Genomic DNA, 26,448 nt, shown 5'->3' with positions numbered 1-26,448 from the left:
AATCAAAGTGGTATTAATTAATGCTATGTTCATGTATTTTTGGCATCTATCTTTAGATGATTGACATAAGGACTGGTTTTCATTATTAGGAGGGAATTGACTAATGTTATGTTGATTTTTATCCTATTTGTAGAAGACATAAAATGAGGGCGATCGGAGTGGATGTATATGAGACTTGTAGATGGGCGTGAGATACATTAATCCTGAATTTTTGGTTGGAGTTGAGACATTTGTTGAATATGCTTGTCATCAACCAGCATTTATGGATTGTGATAAAATAAGGTGTCCCTGTTGTAAATGTCAAAAACCGAAGGTATCTTTTTAGCCCGATGAAAGTCAAGTTGCACCTTACTAGAGATGGATTTGTCAAGGATTACTATCAATGGGTTTGCCATGGGGAACCTTTAGATATATCAAATCCTATGCAAACACAATGCAATTCATCTTTTACAGGAGAAGTAGAAGGATCAAATCTATATTACAACATGGTCATGGATGCCATTGGTTCTAATTTTGACCCAAATTATGGTGAAAATGAGGAGGAAACACCAGATCCAAAAACTCAAAGATTATATGCCATGCTTCAAGCAGCCGATGAGCCATTGTGGGCAGGTTGTTCTAAGCACTCCGGGTTGTCGACTATGACAAGATTGTTGAATATCAAATCTGGAGTTTCATATGTCGAGAAGTGTTATGATGCAATATTTCAATTAATGAATGAAGCATTACCAATGGATAATAAATTGGTTGGTAGTTTTTATGAAACAAAGAAGTTTCTGTTGCGAGTTAGGGTCTTCCTTGTGAGAGAGATCCCTTTGTTGTATCAATGGATGCATGATATACTAGAATAACGATATTAATAGAAGAAGTTTCAAGTTTTGTGATCATCCTCGATATAAAAATAGACAAAGAGCATCTCAAGAGGAAAAATTGATATACCATATCAAAAGATGTACTATTTTTCCTCTTACACCGAGACTACTAAAAGATTGGCATGCTTCGAAATGTGACTAAGTATATGAGGTGGCATGATGAACACAATAAAAAAGATGGTGTTATGTGCCATCCATCTGATGGAGAGGCATGGAAACATTTTTATCGAACAAATCCATCTTTTTGCATTAGAGGGCTCGAAATGTAAGGCCGGGGATTATGTACGGATGGATTTCAACCATTTGGGCGATCGGGGAAGCAATATTCTTGTTGGCCTATTATTGTGACACCATATAATTTGCCACCATGGATGTGGCATGAAAAGAGGCTTACATGTTTTTGACTATTATTGTACTGGCCCAGAAATCCGAAAGCGGAGTTAGATGTGTACTTGCAACCTTTGCTAGCAGAATTAAAAGATCTTTGGGAAGTTGGTGTTCTCACATATGATGTTTCTAAGAGACATAATTTTTCTAATGAGAGCTGCACTTATGTGGACCATTTTGTGACTTTCCGGCATATGCAATGTTGATGCGGGTGAGATCGGTGAGGCAAAAAGCTTGTCCATATTGTATGGATAAATCAAAAGCATTTAGCCTTTTGAATGGTGGAAAAGTTTCTTGGTTTGATTGTCATCATCAATTTCTACCAGAACATCATACCTTTATAAGAAATAAAAATGATTTCATGAAGAATAGAATTGAAGATTCTCCATCTCCTCTTATGTTGGTGGAAAACAAGTTTTTAAAAGCAAATTGAGGATTTAAAATTGAAGAAAAGTACTTGAGATCTTGGTGTTGAACAATGGAATGCTCCTATTTGTAAGTCATGTATGGTTGGAACAAAGCACGAGTATCTTTTAGGGATTTGCCATATTGGAGTACTAATCTCGTCCGTCATAATCTTGATGTCATGCACATCGAGAAAAATGTTTTTGAGAATGTGTTTGATACAGTGATCGATGTTGAAGGAAAAACAAAGGATAATGCAAAATCAAGAGAGGATATAAAAATTTATTGCAAGCGTAAGGAGTTGGAGAAAAATGATTCAACGGGTAAATATCCCAAAGCTTGTTATAGTTTGAGCACACAAGAGGTTGTGTGTGATTGGGTGACAAAAACTCAAGTTTCCAGATGGGTATGTTTCAAATATGGCAAGGTGTGTGGACATGCACAAATATAAGTTGTTTGGGATGAAAAGTCATGATTGCCATGTGTTTATGCAACGGTTAATTCCAATTGCTTTTTCGTGAATTATTGCCATATGCGTGTGGAAAGCATTAACTGAGTTGAGCTTGTTCTTTAAAGACCTTACATGCACTGTGATTAAATAAGAAGATATGATTAGACTCCAAGAAAATATTCCTATGATTTTGTGCAAAGTAGAATGAATATTTCCTCCTAGCTTTTTTGATTCCATGGAGCATCTTCCTATTCACTTACCTTATGAAGGAAGAGTTGGGGGACCTGTTCAATATCGTTGGATGTATCCTTTTGAAAGGTATGTGAAAGTTAATAATTTATCATTTTTATTTATGAAAATGTTAATTTTTTTGAACTAATAAACATATTTAACCATGCGCTAGGGTTCTTTGCTGACAATTGAAGTTAAAAGTAACCAATAAAGCAAAGGGTTGAAGGTTCAATTTGCAATGCATACTTGGTTCAAGAAGTATCTACCTTTTTGTTCTCATTACTTTTGAGCCTCACATTAACACAAAATTAAGAAAAGTACCTCGTAATGATGACGGAGGTGAGATGGAAACATGTGAAGGAAATCTTTCTATATTTACTTATCCCGGTCGATCTTATGGACGACAGAAATCAAGATGGTTGGCTGATGAAGAGTATAATCTTTGCGAGTAACTTATGTCTTATTAAATTGTGATGAGATTCAACATTACGTCAAGTAAAGCTTCTTAGCGATAATTTAATAAACATATAATTCTATTACACTCATTCTTATTAATTAAGATTCTTAATTTGAAGGATATTTGTGGAAGAATTAAAGGTAAATGTGCCAAATATGATTGATGAGCAAGTTGATATGAAGCTCGAGACTGAATTTGCCAATTGGTTTACATATTATGTAAGTAACTTATAATTCTTTTATTATTTTTTTATGTTTTCAGGATATTAATTTTATATTTATTTAATAGGTACATGATCCAAACAATAATGTCACTAGCCAAATCATCAAGGATGTTGCTTTGGGGACTTTGAGAAATGTGATCAATTATCCTATATATTTTGTTAATGGGTTTAAATTCCATACAAGCGATTATAGTGTGGGAAAATCAACCATCAACAGTGGAGTGTGCATCAAAGGTTCTAATTACAGTGAGCTATCAAGTGATTATTATGGTATTTTAAAAGAAATTATCGAATTAGAGTATCTAGCACTTCCAATTAAAAAGGTTGTCCTCTTCAAGTGCGATTGGTTTGATCCAACTCCAAATGTTGGGAAGAAAGTTCATAAGGACTACAATCTTGTTGATATCAACCATAAAAGAAGGTTTAACAAATATGAACCTTTCATTTTGGCGGAACAAGCACTTCAAGTCTATTATGCACCTTATCCAAGTATGAAGCGTGACAAAGTTGATTGGTGGGCTGTGTATAGAATTAAATCAAGATCAGTTATTGAGATCCCTATAACTGATTTGCCATTCCAAGATAATGAAGTAGAAGTACATTCGATTGATAAAATTGATGATGCAATAATACCTTTAAATGATTCAAATGGTGCTTTTGTTGATGTAGATGATGGACATGATGATGTTAACTTAGAAGATGCCGCTGAACCTAATTTACAAGAAATAGAAATGGAAGATGATGAAGATGCTGAAGATGATGACATGTCTGTTGATAGTGAATAGTGTTATTTTAGTTCTAATGCACTAAATATACTTTGCTTTTAACTTCACCTAGCATTTTCAAGTCAAGTTTTATTTTATCTATTGAGTATAATTTGCTTTAAACCTTATGTAGCATTTTCTATGTTATGTTTTAATTTACAGAGTATATTGCTTTTAACTTTATGTAGGATTTTTTAAATTTTTCTTTATGATATTATTATGTATTTGCAATGCTTTATTTGAATTTGTTTATTGTTATTATGTTAATTTAGTCATTTTTGTAGACATGCCTAGAGGTAAAGGAAGGATTGGGCCATATCGAGGAGAAAGGTCTTGCAGGATGTACACTAATCCTACAAATGAAGAGAACTTAACAAATCCTGTAAATGCCATTCAACTTAATGATATAGCAACTGAGGCCCCTAATCCCACAAATACATCATGTGATATTGCAAACAATGACCCAAATCATACAATTTCAACTCCTACTATATCCCAAGCTAGTAATGATCCATTTGATGCAATAGCTAATGGAGGTAGACTTCGCATCGTGGTTGTGAATGGATTGTAAGTATTTTTTTTTATAATATGATTATATGTTATAATATATGAACACATTTACATGTTTATAATTATAACAGGTTAGAACCCTTTAGCAAATGTTCACGTGTGATAACAAAGGTGTTCAAGCAAAAGGTGGACACTAATGGCTACATATGGAAAACAATTTCACAAGCTACAAAAGATTTTTATTTTGAGGAGTTTAGGGTATTTTTATTTTGAATTCAAGTTATTTATTCTATTCTATTTTCATTATTGAATATCAACAAGTTTATTGTTTTGCAGAAGCATTGTGTGTGGGATTCTTCAATGGAGGCTCAAGTGAAGGTGGCATGGGTTATCAAAGCTTCACAACGATACAGTGATTTTTTCCGAGATATAAGAAATTCTGAAAAGAAACCAGAATACATGTCTGATGATGTTTGGAGACATTGGAAACCCTCTTGGGATAAACCTGAATTTAAGATGAAACGAGAAAAAAATTTAAATAACACAAGGAGCATCGCAGGACCATCATCTCATACTGGAGGGTCAATATCTAATGTTGAACATGGCAAAAGACTTGTAAGTATAAATAGAATTTATTTGTATGATGAATGAATGCAATATAATAAAATTAACTTGCATGCTATATGAGTTTACGATTGTTGTAGTATAAGGTAAAGTACTTTATTTTTATTTATGTCTAAAATTACATTTGCTTTTATTGTTAACTAAATGATTATATCTAGTGAAAATGTATATGTTGTCAACGTTATAAGCATCTTCATTAGGATGAATGTGTTCACACCATGAGTGGTTATTTTTTTTTTATTTATTACTACTAAAAAGAATGATGACAAACCTTGTTTACATATGTTTTTTTTTTATTAATGTCTAAAATTTCATATGTTTTTATTCTTAACTAAATAATCATAGCTAAAGCGTATATTTTGTGTGTGTTATAGGCATCTTCATTAGGCCGTATGCCTACACCACATGAGTTGTTTCTTTTTACTCACACTAAGAAGCATGATGGACAAACTTTTATTGATGAAAAGTCTAAATCACTCAATGTAAGTTTTTAAAGTCTTTTAAATCATTAAGATTTTTCATTTTTCATAGTTTATTTGTAATTATTTATTTACATATTTTATATTATGCATATAGGATAAAGTATTGAGCTTGAGAGAGGCACCGCAAACAATTTCTGGATCTAGAAATGATAATTCTCAACCAATAGATGAGGTCGCACTTTATTATGAGGCAGTTGGTGGTGAAAAAAAGAGAAGGGTGTATGGTCTTGGATCTCAAGCATCTTATTATTGTGGTGGTAATACAAATGCAAGCAAATCAAGTACTAGCTCTTTTGAATCACAAAATCAAGAGGAGCTTCAAACTGAGTTAGCAACTATGAAGAAGAAGATAGAGGCTCAAGATAATTTGATAGTTGATTTGAAAAGAACAATTGAGATGTTGTGTAATCACATTGGTATGCCTCCTCTACATGGAACACAAAATTCAAGTAACAATCAACCAGAGGAGAATGAAGGCACAAGAGATGGAAATGGAGATGGTGATGAAGATCCTGGACTTTTATAAATATTTGTGCTTTAATTGCTACTTTTTTTTTTTGCTTGTCTAACTTTGGGTATTTTTTTTGTATTGTTACTTGTTGATGTCTTACATTCTTATATAGTGGTATTGTTGATATCCTAAATACTTATGGATTGCTATATTTTATTTATAGTATAATTTATAAAGATATTAGAGATTGCTATTTTTAAATTATATTGAATTTGGGATTGAATGGATGTAGGTTCAATTAATTGTTTATTGAATGCCCAGGAATTTTAAAATTTTAACATTAAAATTACCCGGGTATTACACAGGGAATTTTTATAATTCACAAAAGCGTTAACTAGGGATTACCCAGGGATTTTATATTATTAATAGGATATTTACCCAGGGTTTACCCAGGGATTTTCAATTTTTAAAGATATATTTACCTAGTACTTACCTAGGGATGTTTCCTGGGGACATTTACCCAGAGATTCCCCAGGGATTAATCCATGGGTAATTCCTGGTATTTTATTAAATCCCAGGAATTAATTAACTAGGGATATCAATTATGTACCCAGAGATTGATCCGTGGGTAATTTACCTAGGGATATGAAATTCCGTGGGTAATGTTTTACCCACGAGCGATTTAGCTAGGGTCTCAAATCCCTGGGTATTTCCTGGGTAAACAGATTTACCCAGGGATTTTTATAGTGTTACCCACAAAATTGTCCGTGGGTAAATGGTTACTTTCTTGTAGTGTTAGTATTGAGACACTGAGATTGATGGGATTGGTGCGCAGACATAGTCTCGGGGTGTATATATTGGTTACACCTACTCCAAATTAGAAAGGAGAGCAGATGACACTACAAAGGATCCTTAACCGGTCGCTAAGCCTCAGCATATGAAGATGGATACAGATGTACCTTCCCCAGCACAGGAGCCACCTCCGGTTCACATTTCCTCCCCACCTCGAGCCCGGGATCGAGTTGAAAGGTTCAAGAGTGCTATAGGAGTACTCCAAACGGATTTGGCAGATGTTCGTGCGGTACATATCGGATAACACGCAAAGGTGATGAAACGCTTTGATATGCTATAGCAGTTATTCGAGCACAACGCGCCTTCACCCTTCATCACGAGACCCCAGACCCCTCTAGCTCCTCCAGCACCATCATCAACGACTCATGCACTGATCAATCCGCCTATTCTACCACCTACAGTAGCAGCAGCAGAGCCGACACAGGATGACATTGACGCTTGATGCGTCTTTGCTTTACTTTGTGTTTATATTTTTTATCTTTCTTTCTGCATTTTATTTTGGACTCGTATACTTAGAAAAGATCTTTCTTCTGAGTTTATCTTTTGTTTTGTCTTGAGTTATATTCATTACTTTATCTTTTATATACTCGAGCTATTTTTGTTTTTATTGAGCTTCACTGAACCCCCTTCTGTATGCGTGCAGGTGGTCTTGTCAGTTTAGGAATTAAGAACTAGTCATGGACATGGCTAATGTTTGGCTGTTGTTTTTATCAGGTTTAAGCACTAAGACATGAGTGTTTGTGTTCTTTTGTGCATGTAGGGTAGTGAAGCTAAGTATTATGAAAAGAAGCCAAAACTAGATCGTGAACGCACTATTTGGTGGAATCTTGGAAGGAACAAACGTGAAGACACAAGTGGGGCTCTAAGATACATTAATGTGTGGCAATGTCCATGTATTCAAGCTTTTAAAATGAGTTGGAGGGGCACGAAGGCAGTCACATTTGGGTATCCCAACTTGTACAATGATAGTAAGATCTTCACCAATGAACCCATTTATTGAAGAAGTGACGCGATATACGCCATAAACGTGTGCCCGTTTATGTTGCCTCAATGAGAAGTGTGAAAGTGGGAGTGTTTTGGCGGAGTACTCTAGCAGGTACTATAGCAAATCACTGTAGCAGTGACTGTTCACAGCCGGCCGAAAATAAGGTTTCTAGAGAATCCACACAGCCGTGTGGAAATTCCCCATGCTCGTGTGGAGAATCGACAGGGGCGTGTGGATGTCTGATTTCAGCCCTATTTACGTAGCGATTCATCCCGATTTTGGGATCCATCTTTCATCCTTCTCTCCAACTTTTCCCTATCTTTTGGGGGTCGTCGGTTAGGTTTTAAGGGGCTTTTGGCAAGTCTTTAGAGTTGTTCTATGGATTCGACACTGTGCTCCACTTGGAAGAAAGTTATTGGGGGAGTTTTCATCGACACCGATCCAGCGAGGTGTGCCTTAGGCCGGACAAGGGAACCTTTGGAGAAGACGAGACTACTCCACAAGACCAATGACACGATACCGAGAGGGATTTCAATGGATTACTTGTTTTTATATTCCATTTCATTGTTGATTGTAACTAGCTCCATGGAGAGCTAACCCCCTAGTGGGTACTTGGATTTGTGAACCCTATGATATATTTGTTTGATTAATATTCTATTATGTTTTCCTTAATTGATGTCTTTAATTCAGTTTTAATCTTGAATTCTTGTTATATGATTTCTCCCTTAGAGTAACACTAGGGTTGAGAGTTTACATTGGTAACCATTGTGCGTGAGTGACACACCATGAGGGTTAGACATTGCAAGATTGGAGAGGGTCGAGAGGATGAGTCGAGAGGTAGCAGAGCGTCCCCTTTTTCCTGCGATGTGATTTATCCTACCTCCACATTCCAAAAATTCTTTACAGTCATAGTAGAGTGAATGGGCTAAGGGATGACCTTCGCTAGGGCTTAGTTGCAAAGGCAACGGAGTGAAGCATTGAAGTAACTGTAGCACCTAGGTCTTAATTGCGACTTGGGTTCTTTCACCTGGATAAAAGGGTTAAATCTATACATTGGAATTGGGTTTATTACTTGGAATCCCTAGAGTGTCTTGCCACTCTACACAGTGTGAGGTATTGAGATTGATCGATTTCTCCGCCGAGACATAATGTAGAGTTCGTCATGGTTGATCTTAGGTTTGGGACCGTGTGTTTAAGGATTTCCATGACTCATTAAGCGTCAATTAGGAAATGTAATAGTTGATTTTGCACTTGATGCAATTGTCTTAGATGGAACAATATCCGAGTACCCCACTTCTATCGATTGCCTTACCTCTCATCTATTTGTGCTTCTTTCTTTCTTGTTTCTTTTATTCTTACTTTCATTACATTTTATAAACAAAATCATTATTCCTTCTTCGCTTAGTTAGATAGCAATCTTCGTATTTTTATTTCCTACTCCTTGTGGATACGATACCCACTCACTTGGAATTTGTTACTTCAACAAACCCGTGAACTTGTGGGTCACATGCAAGGGGCGTTGTCAAAACCATTCAATGTTAAAATTCTCCTAAACTCAAGAATACACTCATTGCAACTAAGTTGAACCACAATTGGCTATGTGAGCATGTATGTCAATAAAAATTTATGTAAATAACATGTGCAATGTGAACTCCCCCCACACTTAAGATGTACATTGCCGTCAATGTACACATGCAAGCACAATAAAAGTAATACAATTTAAAACATATGTGGGGATGGGCAATTGAAACAATAATCCCCTGACTCCTAGTGATGTGTTTGATGGAGCTAAGTCCTTGGGAGTGAAGTTCCAATGGGTTGTGAAGCACACACGGCAAAGTGTAAAACACCTTGACCGTGTCCATGACTAGTTCTCAATTCTCATACTGACAAGACCATCTACACGCATACACAAGGGGGTTCAGTGAAGCTCAATAAACAAAAATGACTCGAGTATATAAAAGATAGAGCAATGAAATACGACTCGAGACAAAAATAAAAGATAAACTCAGAATGAAGATCCTTTCTGAGTATACAAGTCCAAAATAAAATGCAAAAACAAAATATGAAAATAAGAACAAAGAAGGTAAAGACGCGTCAAGTGTCTGTGTCAATTGCTGGTATATTTATTGCCGCTGCTGTTGAAGATAATGCTGGTGCTGCAAAATAAATCAAGATTGGGCGAAGAAAAAGAGAAATAGAAGCTTACTAACGAAATGAGAATGAAAGAATAGAAAACGGCCGGAAAACTCAAGTAATAACCCTCTAAAATGACGGTGAGAGGTCGAGAGAGTGCAAGGATGCATTCTCAGAATGTTTGGGAGTGAAAAGATAAAAAGGCAAAATAAATTTATAAAGAGAAAACGCAGCCTTATTGAGTTCTGTACATCCACACAGGCATATAGAAATTACCCACGCCCGTGTGACTCCACACGAGAGACCTACAGAGGCAAACGCACGCCCCTATGATTTCTCGGGATGATACCCTATGCATTTGAACGCATCCACACGGTCATGTGGAAATTCCCCACACCCATGTGCCCGACCCACAAGTGCAGACACACACCCCTATTTATTCTTTATCCAACCCGAGAAATTCTTCTAAGTGTTCTTGACGTGACCGAATATGCATGTAAACAGCAAGTGCACCTGTGTCAAAGTAATAAATCCCATGTGAGTGGGGTATCGTATCCACATGGAGTAGGGAATAAAAACACTTAAATTGTTTCTTAACTAAGTGAATGATAAATAGTGATATGTGTGACAAGATGTGAAATAACAAAAGTAAAATAACACAAGAGAGAGAGAGAGAGAGAGAGAGAGAGAGAGAGAGAGAGTACAAGTAAAGGAGAAGGTAAGGCAATCGATATAAATGGGGTACCCGGATATTGTTTCTCCTAGGACAATCATTTCAAGTGCAAGAACCCTCTATTATACTTTCTAACTGATGCAATAATGAGTCGTGAAGATCCTTAAATACATGGTCCCAAATCTAAGATCAACCATGCCTAACTCTATACATGTCCCAGAGGAGAAATTGAATAACCTCTCAACCTCACACTCGTATAGAATTGCAATGAGTTCTAGGGATTCCAAGCTATAAATCCTCTTCCTAGATGTAGACCTAACCCTTTGGTCCAGGTGGAAGGTCCCTAGCCACAATTAAGCCCTAGGTGCTAAAATCAAACCATAGGGGAAAGGGGAATCTCCGCTACCTCTCGACTCATCCTCTCAACCCTCTCTAATCTATCTTTGTCTAACTCTCGTGGTGTGTCACTCACTTACAAGAGTTACCAACAAGAACTCTCAACCCTAGTGTCACTCTAAGGGAGTATTCATACAATATAGAATTCAAGATTGGAACTCAAGTAAAACGTCAACTAATTGAAAGCATAATAAAGAGGTTCAATGAAATGAATACATCACAGGGTTCACAAATACCCAAGTACCCACTAAGGGGTTTAGCTCTCCATGGAACTAATTATAATCAATGAAATCAAATGTAAAAGCAAAGAATCCATAGAAAACCCCCTCGATAGTCATGGCGATGGTCTTGTGGAGAGTCCTCTATTCGTCCAAGGGTCCCTTTGTCCGGCCTAGATACATCTCGCCAGATCAGTGCCGACGAAAGCTCTCCCAATCCCTATCTAATACCTCTCCAAACCCTAGCCGTCGCCCTCTCTCAAGTTAGGGAAAAGATCCAGAAAAGAATTCCGAAATCGGGTCTAAAATCAGCCTAAAATAGGCTAGAGTCAGGAATCCACACACCCATGTGAGTGCCCCTGTGGATTTTTTACACGGGCATGTGGAATTTCCACATGCCTGTGTGGATTCTCTAGTTTGCTTAGTTTCGGCCGACTATGAACATTACCTGCTACAGTGAAATGCTAAAATGTTTTGCTATAGTACACTACTACAGTACCGACCCGAAACTCTCCTGAATCCATACTTTCATTGAGGTAACGCAAATGGGCACACGTTTGCGTCTTGAATTGCTTTGCTTCTTCAATAACTGCCATGTTGGTGGAGATCTTGCTATACATGCACAAGCCAGAATGCTTGAATGTGACTGCCCTTGTGCCCCTCAAATCATTGTGCTAACTCGAATACAAGGAGGTTGGCACACATTCCCGAATTTCAAACCTGACTTATGTCTTTGCGTTTGAACTTTTTCAAGATTTCCTCCAAATGGTGCATTTACAATCCACATTAGCTTCTTTCTTTAATACTAGGCCTCACAACCCTATCTACATGAAAGTAACATAAATACACACATATTAGCGTTAAAACCCGTTAAAAGTAATGCTCATCATAAGGAAAGAACACTTCGTATTCTTATCGCACAAACACTTATAAGTTTCACACGCCCGTGCGAAAATTCCCCACGGGTGTGTACTTTCACAGGGCCAGCTCATAGGGGCACCCACACGCCCCTGTGTATTCTCAGGATGGAGGATAGCTCTTCTACAGAGATCTACACGGGCGTGTCGAAATTATCCACGCCCGTGTGGTTATCATAGGGTCATCCACAAGGGTGAGTCCATGCCCTTGTGTCTTCTCAGGAAAAATATCTCAGTCTCTGCAAGAAGACGCACGCATGTGCAAAAATTACCCACATGCGTGTAACTGTCACAAGGTCATTCAAAGATGGGAGTCCACGCCCCTATGTCCTCTCAGGAAGAGCTCATAGTAGAGACCCATGCCCGTGTAGAAATTCCACACGGTCGTGTGTTGTCTCTGGATGACTTACAAAAATTGCAGGCTCTACAGAAAATTGCTGAACATCTCAAAATACTCAAAGCCTACCCTATCATACAAAATATAACAGGGAAAACACAACAAACTCGCTCAAACGACCAACAACTTTGGCATATACATTTTAGCACACGATAACACCAAATGATCCACAAGAAAAGCACAGCAAAAGAATATAAAAGATCTAGACACTAACACTCAAAGCCTTATTCATGCAAATACTAACTAAAACCTAGAAAAACATTAAAAACTTGGGTTGCCTCCTTAGAAGCGCTTGTTTTACATCACTTAGCTTGACGTACTCTTCCTTACCTTATGGAGGCTTGAAAAGAGTATGTTCCTCCCTACTAGACATTGCAACGCTACTTTCTTTAAGCCAAAAATCTACTTGTCGGGGTGGAATATTTATTGGAGAGTCCAACCATCTTATCTTTGGCCTCCAATGAAACAATTTGGGTTGGGAATCGTCCAAGCTTAGCACAGGTGGGTCAGTGGATGGCTTCAATCTCCTACCCACATCTTCTTCCAAACCTAAAATCGTTTTCTTGCAATTTATGAGTTGATTAATCCTGAAGAGGGGTGCTCATTCCATTACCTTAGGATTTACTTCTTCTTCCATTTCAACTTGAAAGCAATCTGTCTTCGTCGACCCTTCTTGCATCATTTCTTACTCACAAACATACTGTCCATTCAAACAATCCTCACATTGAATGAAAGGTTCTTCTTGCATCTCCTCAATCTCGACAACATCATACTCGTCTGCCCAACTTCTTCATTACAGATCACTACCACATCATCTCTATAAGGAACTTGAATTGCTTGCTCAAATACTTGTTATTCCTTGGAGTGTGTGTCAAGTATCCCTCCTAATTGATGCTTAATGTTTTTATAGGAGGCTTCATGACATCAAAGTGTGGTCTTAATATTTTGGACCCAGACATCAAATACTTCAATAAAGTTAGCTAATACTCTTTACAACTGAAGTGCATCCTCTACCAGTATCTCACCCTTTTGACATTCCTCTTGAGTTGCTTCCTGACACGCATCCGAATATGCGTGTAAACAGCAAGTGCATGGGTGTCGAAGTAATAATTACCCCGGTGAGTGGGTAGTCGAATCCACAGGGAACAGGGCTACTAGTACTAACTTCTTCTCTGCTTTCTAACCTAATAATAAATGGAAAGGTGTGGTGATCTAATGTGCGAAGAAATGAATACCGGAGACAAATATGCAAGGGTAAAATGGATGGAGATCTCAATCAGTAAAAGTGGGGTATTCAGGCAATGCTCCCCCTAGGATTCAAGTATTAGGTACCGAATAAGCAAAGTGTTTCTATGATGAGTAAGTTAAGTCGTGGAAATCCAAATATAATCGGATCCGGCCTCCCGATCACCGATACTAGTCCCCTACGAGGTCCCGGTGGAGAAATCGCTCAATCTCAACACCTCACACCACATATGACTACAAAGCACTCTAGGGATTCCAAGAGTTGTATCCGATTCCTAAAGATTGATCCAACCCTAATTCCCAGCGAAGGATCCTAACCCCCTACAAGGTCCCGGTGGAGAAATCTCTCAATCTCACGCCTCACACCAAATATGGTTGCATAGAGCTTAAGGAACGGAGATAGAATACAGTCAATCAGAAGGGAGAGGGGACACTCCACTATCTCATGACTCACCCTCTCAACCCTCTTTAACCTTGAAGTTCTAACTCTAATGGAGACCTCTCTCACATCAAAGTAACAAATCATCCAAATCCAATCAACCACAAGGATTAATTAAACAAGCAAGCAATGAGAATACAAGATTAAAACTTAATCAAACTCGGATTAAATAGAAACACTAAGCAAATCCACAAAAGATGAGAATCCTAGGGTTCACAAGCCAAAATACCCTCTAGAGTTTTAGCTCTCCATGGAGCAACATACAAAACACACCATCAATGAATGAAAGTACATTAAAACCATAGAAATAAACCCCGTTATATATGAACTGATGGCTTTGATGGAGAGCTTCGACGTCTTGAAGGACCCACTCCGAAGCTAGGTTCACCGGTGGCTTCCTTGATGCTATGACGGACGAGGAATCGATCAAAGTTGGTGACGAAGCGCCTCCAAAGCCGCAAAGACCTCCTCTCCAAACCATAGCTGTCTCACCCCTCAAGAGCCGCACAAAAGATGAGAAAGAATAGGGCAAAACGGCTATTTATAGGCCTTAGATCGCGCCTGTCACGTGCCCTCACGCGCCCGTGTGGGCTGCAAGAATTTCCACGCGGGCGCGCGGAATTTCCACGCGTCCGCGTAAACAGTAATTTTGCTACATTACTACCACAGTGAAATTGCTACAGTCCTTTTCACAAAACGCGATCCGAACACTCTTCTCTTAAGGCCACATGTCCGGGCACACGTCCATGTGGTAAGCTGTAAAACTTTTCTTCATCGACGTATCTTTGAGAGGTCTTGCAATCTTCACAAAGAGAAGGAATATGAAGATGTGGCTGCCTTTGTGCCCTTCCAAATAGTGAATTGACTTGAATCTTCTTGGAAGTTGGCACACATCTCCACGTTTATGAATTGCTCTCGTGTCTTGGTCCTTGAATTGAACAAGAACTCCCAACATTGTGTCTTTATAGCCTATCTTTGCTTCCTTTTTACTCTTCAATGCATTCACAACCTATATGCATAAAAGAACACCAAATACACAATATGAGACATAAACCACAGTAAAAATGATGCTCAATGCATGTAAAACATATATAAAAATATGTCTACTCAAACACTTATCAAACCCCAATATTGTCCATTACTATTCAACAAGAAGTTTGGGTAGCCCTTTTCAATTGGATGATATGTGTTACAACAAGGACTGCTCTGTTGTTGTGAAGCAATAATTCTATCAACTTTTTCACTCAAAGCTTCAACTCAAGAATACAGAGCATTGAGCTGATCAATCATCATTTAAACTCCTTACAAGAAAAAGTAAGACATGATAAAAGAAAACAAATGAGAATGATGGAAGAACAAGAAAGTGTGATAAAGAATGAATGATAAATAGCTAAAATAGCAAAGTGTAAAGTGCTCCTAAAATGCCTATTCCCCAGCAACAGTGCCAAAAACTTGACAATACCCCTTGCGTGTGAACGGCAAGTGCACGGGTTTGTCAAAGTAATAAATCCTAATTGAGTGGGTATCGTATCCACAGGGTTTAGTGAATAGAAACACAATGATTGCTATTTAACTAGGATGAGAATGAATCAATGATGGTGTGAATAAGATTGATATGAAAAGACTAAAAGAAATAAGAAAGAGAGGTACGATAAAATGAGAGGAAAGGCAATCGAAAGAAGTGGGGCACTCGGACAATACTACCCCTAGGACTAATGTTTCCAAGTGCAAGACCAACTATTATGTCTCCTAATTGACGCTTAATGAGTTATGGAAATCCCTAAACACACGGTCACAAACTTAAGGTCAACCGTGACTAACTCTACAGTATGTCCTGGTAGAGAAACCGATCAATCTCAATACCTTATACTGTGTAGAGTTGCAAGACACTCTAGGGATTCCAAATGATAAACCCTATTCCAATGTATAGATCTAACCCTTTGGTCAAGGCGAAACATCCCTAGTCACAACTAAGCCCTAGGTGCTAAAGTTACTTCAATTCTTCACTCCGTTTCCTTTACAACTAAGATCCAGCGGAGGTCATCCCTTAGCACATTCACTCTGCCATGATCACAATAAACTCTTGGAACATGGAGGTAGGATAAATCACATCATAGTGGAAAGGGGACTCTCCGCTGCCTCTCGACTCACCCTCTCGACCTTCTCATACCTTGCTTTGTCTAACCCTCATGGTGTGTCACTCATTCATAAAGGTTACCAAGATGGTCTCTCAACCCTAATGTCACTCTAAGGGAGAAATCATTCAACCAGCATTCAAGATTAGAACTCAATTAGAAACATCAATTAATGAAAGCATAATAAAAGGTCAATGAAATAAAAAAACATCCTAGGTTTTATAAAATCCAAGTACCCAGTTGGGGTTTTAGCTCTCCATGGAGAAAGACACAATTAATAATGAAATCAAAAGTAAAAACATACAATCCATAGTAAAACCGCCTCGGTATTCGTGTCGATGGTCTTATGGAGTGGCCTCATCGTCTCCAAAGTTCCCCTTGTCAAGCCTAGGGCAAATCTCGCCGGATCGGTGCTGACAAAAGCTCCCCCAATAACTATCTTCAAAGAGAAATGCGTTGTCAAAGCCGTAGAACCACTCCAAAAGCCATGCCAAAGACTCTTTAAACCCTAGCCACCGGCCTCTCAAAAGTTGGAGAAAAGATGGGAAGAAGGATGCTGAAATAAGGCTGAAAACGGCTTTAAATACGCTGGAATTAGGCATCCACATGGGCCAGTGGATGTTCCACATCCCCCTATGGAATTCCCGCACGGGCATGTGGAATTTCCACGTGGCCTTGTGGATTCTCTGGAATTTTGATTTTCAACCGGCTGTGAACAATAACTGCTACAATAAAGTTCTACAATGATTTGCTATAGTATCCCCCACCAAAAACACTCTCGAATCCATTTTTCATAGAGACAACATAAACAGCCACACGTTTATGCCGTAGATCGTGTCGCATCTTTAATAAACATGTTCAATAATAAAGATCTTGCTATCATTGCACAAGTTGGGATACGCAAATGTGACTGCCTTTGTGCCCCTCCAACTTATTGTAATAGCTTGAATATATGGAGGTTGGCACACATTCATGTATCTCAGAGCCCCACTTGTGTCTTTGCGTTTGTTGCTTCCAAGATTCCACCAAATAGTGTGTTCACGATCTACTTTTGGCTTCTTTTCTTGATACTTAGCTTCACAACCCTACATGCACAAAAGAACACAAATACACATGTATTAGTGCTTAAACCTGATAAAAGTCATGCTCATCGTAAGGAAACAATATTTCGCATTCTTAACACAGAAACACTCATCAAATTCCCTTACACTTAAGCTTTTGCATATCCTCAAGGAAAAATAAAACATTAATGAATATAAGAAGGAAATATTTAAAGTGCTTGGCCTTAGGTTCACAAAAGCATGCAAAGAGAGCATTCTACAAGTAAGGAAAGTTTCAACACTAAATACGAAAAATCAATAGAGCTAAAAACTCGAGTCAAATAGGATAACAAACCCAAGATCGTGTAAGTGTGTGTGAACTCATTCAAGTAAACTCAAAGTATACTCCTCAATATTCCAAGTATAAAGGATTTATTTAACTACAAAACCTAATAAAACAAAAGGATGGTAGTAGCTTCACACATCCCTTAAGGTAGCCCTTTCTGAAGCGGCCGCTAAGGTGGCTTTCACACTTTTGATGTGTTAGCTCTTTCTACCGGGGTTGTACCTTTCACTCATCCCATGAGATAGCTCTTTCTCTCATTAGGGTATAACTAGTATCCGACTTATGAGAGTAGATTCATACTTCATAGGTGGTAGCTCTTTCCGCCCAAAATGCATAACTAAACAATATATCTATTTTTTCTTCTTTCTTTTCTTTTTCCAATTTTTTTTAGAAAAATAACACTAGAAACAAAACTAATTAGTCCCTTAAACATCAAACTTGAGTTTCCAAAAGAGTTTCATGAGCGAGTGGTGCAACAAGTGTGAATCAGGCAAAAATTCCTAGAAATTCAAGAACAAACTACACACGTAGATAAAAGTCATGCTCATCGTAAGGAAAGAATACTTCGCATTCTTAACACACAAACACTTATCAGCTTTCTTTAATTGTTGTCTTTAATTGAGTTCCAATATTGAATGCTTGTTTAATTGATTTTCCCTTAGAGTGACACTAGGGTTGAGAATCCATCTTGATAACCTTTGTGAATGAGTGACACACCATGAGGGTTAGACAATGCTAGATTAGAGAGGGTTAAGAGGATGAGTCGAGAGGTAGCAGAACGTCCCTTTTCCCCTCCGGTGTGATTTATCCTATCTCCACGTTATAAGGGTTCTTTGTGGTTACAATAGAGTGAAGTGCCACGAGACGAAATTCGTTGGGGCTTACTTGCGCGAGCAACAAAGTGAAGCATTAAAGTAATCCTTAGTATCTGCGGCTTAATTGTGACTAGGGTCTCTCACCTTGACCAAAGGGTTAGACCTATATTAGGGAATAAGGTTTATCACTTAGAGCCCCTATAGCTTTATGCAACTTTGCACGGTGTCAGGTGTTGAGATTTAGTGATTTCTCCGTCGGGACATAGTGTAGAGTTAGTCACGGTTGACCTTAGATTTGGGGCTGGGTATTTTTGGATTTTCACGACTCATTAAACATCAGTTAGGAGACATAATGATTGTCTTGCACTGGAATCAATTGTCCTTTGGTGAGAAATGTCCGGGCACCCCACTTACTGTTGATTGTATCTCCTATCTTTTATTTGTACCTCATTCCTATGTTCTTATTTCTATTTGAATTAATTTTGTTCACTTCACTATCGATTCATTTTCGTTCTAGTTAAATAGCAATCTTTGTGTTTTTGATAACTATTCCCTGTGGATACGACTACCCACTCACCGGGGTATTATTATTTCGACAAGCCCGTGCACTTGCAGTCAACACGCAAAGAGTTATCGTCAAATTTTTGGCGCCGCTGCTGAGGAGTAGGCATTTTAGAAACACTTTGCACTTTGCTATTTAGCTATTCACAATTTATTCTATTTCACACTTTTTTATTCTTCCATCACTCTGATTTTATTTTTTTCCTTTGGTTACAGCTCTAGGTTATGACCCGAGGGAACCCTTCGAGATTGGTTAAAAGAGATCTTGAACTTGAACTTGAATTAACACTTCGTAGAAGGGGAAAAGAACCTGTGCAAGAACAGTCAAATCAAGTGAGGTAGAAGGTGAAAGGTCAGATAATATGGCAGAGAAGAATGAGCATTAGAGGACACTATTAGATTATGCCAGACCCGCTGTTTAGGGCACACAATCTAGTATTGTGTGGCCACCGATTACAGCTCAGAATTTTGAGCTAAAGCCAGCATTCATTCTGATGATACAGCAGTCAGCACAGTTTAATGGATTGGCCAATAAGGATCCGAACAACCACATCGAGAATTTCTTAGAAGTGTGTGACATGCTTAAGATTAATGGTGTTATGGATGTGCTATTAGATTGAGGGCCTTCCCATTTTCCTTGAAGGGGATTGCAAAGCAGTGGCTATATTCATTACCTAGAGCATCGATTACTACTTCGGAGGAGATGGTAGAAGCTTTTCTTGCCTGATATTTACCTCCTAGAAAATCTGTGAAGCTCAAGAATGAAATTTCCTCCCTTGTGCAAACAGAATTGGAGTCTCTTTTTGAGACATGGGATAGGTTTAAGGAGCTCCTGCGGAAATATCCTCAACATGGGTTCCCCGAGTGGATGATCATTCAGACTTTCTTTAATGGGTTGAACCAAAGCACAAGATAGTTACTTGATGTTGCAGCAGGAGGTATCTTTGGAAGGAAGACACCCGATGAGGTCCGACATATCATTGAAGAAATGGCTATGAATATTTATCAGTGGAACACAAGGGACAGAAAAAAGGTAGCCGGACTTTATGAGAATGATATAGTTACCTCATTAACGGCCGAGGTTGAATCATTGAGAAAGAAGTTAGACATTCTAACTTCTCCTAGAGTGACGGCTATGACGAGTTACACTCGGTGTGGGTGAGGACATGCTCCATCCGATTACCCAATTTCTATTAGTGGTACATCCTCGGTAGAACAAGTAGATTTTATGGGTAATGCAATGAGAATTCAAGGCAATCCACATAGCAACACCTACAGTATAGGTTGGAGGAGCCACCCGAATCTTTCATGGGATAATCAAGGACAACAAAAGGCCATGGCACAACCAGGTTTCCAACAACAACAACAAGCCACGAACATGGAGAATCGAGTTTTAGGTTTGGAAACTCGGATGACCGATCTAGAGGAAGCTTTGACCAAGTTGATCCAATCATCGGATAAAAGGTTTTAGTCTGTCGAAGCTACACTTCACAACCACACCGCATCATTTCACAATCTAAATAATCAAGTGGGGCAAATTGCGAAGTCATTATCGTAGAGACCACAAGGAAGCTTGCCTAGTAACACAGAGACAAATCCGAGAGAACATGTGAAGGGGATCACTTTCAGAAGTGGTCATGAGGTTGAGGGTAGGCTTCCGAGCGAGAAGACCAATGTTGAAGTACCCGAGGTCATGGAGGTTGAGGAAGTATCAAAAAAGAAAGGGGTGGCACCCCCACCCTATAATCCAAGAATCACTTATCCTTCAAGATTGATGAACGACCAAAATGATGACCAATACAAGAAGTTCTTGGGTCTATTCAAGCAGTTGCATATCAACATTCCATTTGTAGATGCTTTGTCTCAAATGCCTCGTTATGCAAAGTTTTTCAATGACCTCTTGACCAAAAAGAGGAAGTTGAAGGAGATTGTGTCTGTGATTCTTGATATTCCATGTTCAGTGGTGTTGCAAAAGAATATACAAAACAAGAAGAAAGACCCTGAAAGGTTCATCATTCCATGCAACATTGGTAATTTGGGTGAAGAGAAAGCATTGGCGTATTCACGGGCTAACATCAACATCATGCCTTACTTATTCTTTCAAAAGCTAGGCATGGGAGAGCCTAGGCCCACTCGGATGACACTTCAATTGGCGGACCGAATGGTGAGACATACGAGGGGCATCATTGAAGACATACTTGTGAAAGTTGACAAGTACGTATTTCTTGTGGACTTTGTAATGTTGGATGTTGATGAGGATGACGATATCCGATTGATACTTGGAAGGCCGTTCGTGCGAACTTCCTAGGCTCTTATTAACATGGATGGTGGTGAGTTAACTTTATGAGTTGGGGATGACAAGCTTACATATCGCCTTGCCGAAGCCATGAGACATTCTCTAGACTCTGATGATACTCTTTACTTTCTTGACACTACCGATGAAATAATAGATGAATATGTGCATGAAATGTTGAACCCGGACCCATATGAAGGGGTGCTAGATCAAGGAGTGGAGAATGAAGAAGTCTTGGTGCTAGGTATAGAGGACAAGGTGTAACCTATCATAGGGATCATGAAGAAGATGATACAAAAGATGAAGTGAGCAAAGAGACGCCACAAGAAATGTCCCAAGCCTAATGGGGATGTGCAAGAATGGAGCAAGGGTGACGAACCCTCATTTGGTAATATGCTCGATAACTCCTCTATCCTCAAAAGATTATGCTCATCATGCTTTCAGGTTATGGGTAAGAGGGAAACCTTCATCCATGAGCGCTCATGAGGTAAGAACAGGTACGTCAAGCTAAGTGATGTTAAACAAGTGCTTCTTGGGAGGCAACCCAAGTCTTTACTGTTTTTCTAAGTTTTAGTATAGTACTCGCATGAATAAGTGCTTAAGTGTTGGTGATTTGATTTTTACATGCTAATTGTTATGCTTTTCTTGTGGATTATTATTGTTTTAATGTACTTAATTGTGATTGGAAAAGTTTCTTGGTCATTTGAGCATGTTTTTTCATAATTCTCTGGTCAATTTTGAATAGCAAATGTAGGCTCTATATGTGTATAAGTGTGCATAAATTTTTTGCAGAGTCTATAATTTTTCTAAGTCATCTAGAGAAGAAACACGGGAGTGTGGAATTTCCACACGGCCGTGTGTTTTTGTTCAGAGCTCAACTTCTCCATCCTGAGAAAACACAGGGGCATGTGAATGCCCCTGTGAATGACCTTGTGACGGTCACACGCCCGTGGGTAATTTCCACATGGGCGTGTGATTCTCTGCAGAGTTCAGAGCTCTATCCAGAGAAGACATAGGGGTATGTGTATGCCCTTATGGATGACCTTGTGGATGGCACATGGGCGAGGGTAATTTCCACACGCTAGTGTGAATTCCTATAGAGAGTTCTCCTCCATCCCAAGAAGACACAGGAACGTGTGAGTGCCCTTATGAATGGCCCTGTAAAGATCCATATCCATGTGGGTACCCCTGTGGGTCTGGCACATGGGCGTAGGAAATTTCCACACTCTTATGTGGATGTGTTGAGAGGTGAAGTGTGATATCCAGAGAGCACACATGCGCGTGTGTCTGCCCCTGTGAAGCCCTCCTATGGAGTCACATGGGTCTGGGTAATTGCCACATGCCCATGTGGATGAATAGAACTCAAAAGGCCGCGAGTTTACTTTATAAATCTATTGCGTCTTTTCAGTCTCTCACTCCCAAACGCTAAAAGAACAAATCTGTGCACTCTCTCGACTCCTCACCATCATTTTAGAGGGATTTTACTCAAGTTTTCCGGTCATTTTTCAAGCTTTTCATCTTCATCTTGTCAGTAAACTCTCATTCTCTCTTTTCTTCACCAATCTTGATTTTTTTTTATTTAAACTAGTGAATGTTACTTCATTTTGTTGATTAAATAGTTAGTGCATGCATTAGAGTGGAATTAAAGCAAATGTTTGTTATATTTGTGGATTTTTGCATAAAGGCCGTGTGGTTTTCTCGCCTCGTAAATCCACACGGGCGTGTGAAATTTCCACACAACCGTGTGGATTTCTGCAACATTGTCTTATGAGTTTATTTGATCGATTCTCATTATAATTTTTTGCAGATATGGCTCCCAGGACAAAGAAAGTGGCCGGCAAGCATCCCCGAGAGCGCTCACCTGAGCCTGAGCACATAGAGTTCTCAATTCCTGAGCACAAGGCTCGATTTAAGCGTTTGTCATGACTCAAGTTTGGCCAAACACATTTCCCTGACTTGAGTGCATTAAGAGAGGTTCAGTGAGGCGACGAAATAGCCAATGAAATTGACGAGCTGCTTGACATGGGTAGCTGAAGAAGATTATTATCTATTCGTGAGCCAGCTACCCTCACTTTGACACTGGTGGTATTAGCATCCTTCTAGTTTTAATGCGACTAGGATTATATGACAAGGTTTTTGGACATCATTACAGTATGAGCATCACATAGTTTTGATACGACTAGGATTATATAACAAGGCTTTTACCAACACTGAGAAGTACGAGTGACTACCTACCGACTATCCTGGCAGCTTGACTCCTAAGAGAGCTTACAGAATATTATGTGGCCATGGTCAGTATGAGCCGGGGGTGTTGAAGGTGACTTGTCTATCTCGGCCATGAGATTAAAGAGAGTTGACAGTGTGAGTCAAGAGGTAGCGGAATGTCCCCTTTCCCTTCTGACGTGATTTATCCTACCTCCATGTTCCAAGAGTTCTTTGCGATCATGATAGAGTGAATTACTAAGAGACCTTCTCCACTAGGGCTTAGTTGCATGGGTAACAGAGTAAAGTGTTGAGTTATTCTTAGTGCTGGGGCTTAATTGGGATTAGGGATCTTTCAGCTGGACCAAAGAACTAGATCTAAATTAGTGAATAAGATTTATCACTTGGAGTCCCTAGAGCCTCAAGCAGCCCACACAGTGTGAGATGTTGAGAGTATCCCTTTCCACCGAGGCATAGAGTAAAGGGCTAGTCACGGTTGACCTTAGGTTTGGGACCATGTGTCTTTGGATGTCCACAACTAATTATACTTCAATTAGGAGGCATAATATTAGTTTTGCACTTGAAACAATAGTCCTAGGGCAAACATTGTCCGAGTACTCCATTTTACCATCGATTACCTCTCTTTATTCCTCTTGCTTTCTTTTTTTTTCTCTTTTATTCAATTGTCATTATTCATTTAAATCACAACTACAAATTAGTTTTCACTCTAGCTAAATAGCAATACTTCTTATTTTGAATAACTATTCATTATGGATTTGACTATCCACTCACCGGGGTATTTTATTACTTCGATGACCCGTGCACTTGCGGTACACACACACAAGGGGTGTGTCAAGTTTATTGTGGTCATATGTGGTATGAGGTGTGAGATTGAGTGATTTCTCCATCGGGACCTAGTAGGGGACTAGTATTCGTGGCCTAGAGATAGAGACCGATTATTCTTAGATACCTCGACTCATTTAACTCGGTTTAGAAATATTTAGTAAATCATGCGCTTCATGTTAGATCCTAAGGGAGCATTGCCAGTGTATCTCATCTTTATTGATTGAGACTTCCCTTATTTTCTACTTTCCCTTTACTTGATTGCGATATTCATATTATTGTGAGTGAGTCTATTTCACCATAATCCTTATTCCAAATAGATAACTGAGAAGTGTTTACTACTAATACTTCCATTCCCTATGGATTCAACTACCCGACTCATTGGGTATTTTATTACTTTAAAACTCGTGCACTTGCAATACATGCACGCAAATTAGTGTGTGAAGTTTTTTGCGCCGTTCGCGGGGAATGGGATATTAGAAATAATAGGACTTGGTTACTTTAGTCATTCACTTTTTCATTTGTTTTCTACTTCATACTTCTTTCTTTCACCATTATCAATGTTTCTTTTCATTAATTTCAACTACAGGTTATGACCGAAGAGAATCCTTCGACATTCGTTGAAGAAGATCCTGAAATTAAGCGTAGATTACATATAAGGTGCAAGGAACTTGTACAAGAATAGAATTTTCCAGCTGAAATAAAAATTAAAGAAAATGAAAATATGGCAGAACAAGAGGGGCAACAAAGAACACTTTCAAATTTTGCTCGGCTTATAGTTTGTTGGACACAGTCAAGGATTATTAGGCCACCAGTTACAGCATAGAATTTTGAGTTGAAGTTGGGTTTCATTCAAATGGTCCTGTTGTCTGTATAGTATAGAATTTTGAGTTGAAGCTGGGTTTCATTCAGATGGGTTAGCCGATGAAGACCCGAACAACCACATTGAGAATTTTCTTGAAGTGTACGACATGCTAAAAATTAATCGGGTTTCGGATGATGCTATTCACTTAAGGGCTTTACCATTCTCATTGAAAGGAAGAGCCAAATAGTGGCTCCATTCATTGCCGAGAGCTTCCATAACAACATTGAATGAAATGGTGGACACTTTCCTTGCAAGGTATTTCCCTTCGGGAAAATCGGCAAAGCTTCATAATGAGATCTCTTTATATGTTCAGATGGAGTTAGAATCGTTATTTGAGACATGGGAACAATTCAAGGATCTCTTGCGAAAGTATCCACAACATTGGTTGCCTGAGTGGATGATCATTCACACATTCTGGGTTTAATCCAAGCACTAAAAAGTTCCTTGATGCTGTTGCAGGAGGAACATTAGGAAACAAGACCCCTAAAGATGCTCGATAGCTAATTGAAGAAATGGGCTTGAATAGCGATCAATAGAATGCAAGAGAGAAGAATAAAATGGCCAGAATTTATGAGATTAATACGATTATATCCTTGGCAGCCCAAGTAGAGGCATTGAGCAAGAAATTAGCCACTCTAACTTCACTAAGAGTGGTTGTGATAAGGAGTTGTGATGGTTGTGGGGGTTCACATATGCCATCCGATTGTCCTATCTAAATTGCTACTTTAGCCCTAATTGAACAAGTAGACTTTGTGGGTAATGCGGGAAGTGGACAAGGCAACCCTTATAGCAATACCTACAACCAAGGATAGAGGAACCACCCAAATCTTTCATGGGGTAACCAAGGGCAGCAAAAGCCAGCTGCCCCACATAGATTTCAGCAAACACCTTCAATTCTGGAGAGAGTTTCAGAGTTAGAGAGGGTTTTGTCAATGTTCATTCAGCCAACTGACACAAGGTTCCAAAATATGGAGGTAACACTCCACAATCACACCACTTCCTTTCACAATTTGGAGAATCAAGTGGGTTAAATAGCGAAGTCATTAGCGGAGAAGCCTCAATGAAGCTTGCCAAGTAACACCAAGATGAACCCAAGGGAGCACGTGAAGTTGATTACTTTGAGGAGTGGTCGAGAGATCCAAGAAAAGCTCACTTTGAGAAAAATTTTGAAATTATGTAAGAAAAATCCCCCAATAGTAAGACTACTGAAATTTCTCAAGAAAAGCCAAGGGA

At 38.9% G+C, this 26,448-nt stretch overlaps 1 long non-coding RNA gene and 2 other non-coding genes across 3 annotated transcripts; 1 reads left to right on the top strand and 2 right to left on the bottom strand.

The window, feature by feature from the left end:
- The first annotated feature begins 4,891 nt into the window (after nt 1-4,891).
- On the top strand, nt 4,892-5,529 carry LOC120271841. The gene is made up of 3 exons (XR_005540065.1): nt 4,892-4,915; nt 5,299-5,406; nt 5,501-5,529. It is a non-coding gene; the product is annotated as an uncharacterized LOC120271841 (long non-coding RNA).
- Nucleotides 5,530-19,763: 14,234 nt separating this feature from the next.
- Nucleotides 19,764-19,870, bottom strand: LOC120272757. The gene has a single exon (XR_005540295.1). It is a non-coding gene; the product is annotated as a small nucleolar RNA R71 (small nucleolar RNA).
- A 5,625-nt stretch (nt 19,871-25,495) lies between these two features.
- On the bottom strand, nt 25,496-25,602 carry LOC120272905. Its single transcript, XR_005540438.1, has one exon. It is a non-coding gene; the product is annotated as a small nucleolar RNA R71 (small nucleolar RNA).
- Nucleotides 25,603-26,448: the final 846 nt, after the last annotated feature.

This window comes from Dioscorea cayenensis, chromosome 11 (assembly GCF_009730915.1).
Source record: "Dioscorea cayenensis subsp. rotundata cultivar TDr96_F1 chromosome 11, TDr96_F1_v2_PseudoChromosome.rev07_lg8_w22 25.fasta, whole genome shotgun sequence".
NCBI lineage: Eukaryota > Viridiplantae > Streptophyta > Magnoliopsida > Dioscoreales > Dioscoreaceae > Dioscorea > Dioscorea cayenensis.
The sequence above is the reverse complement of the archived record's forward strand: the minus strand, read 5'-3'. Positions and strand labels throughout refer to the sequence as shown.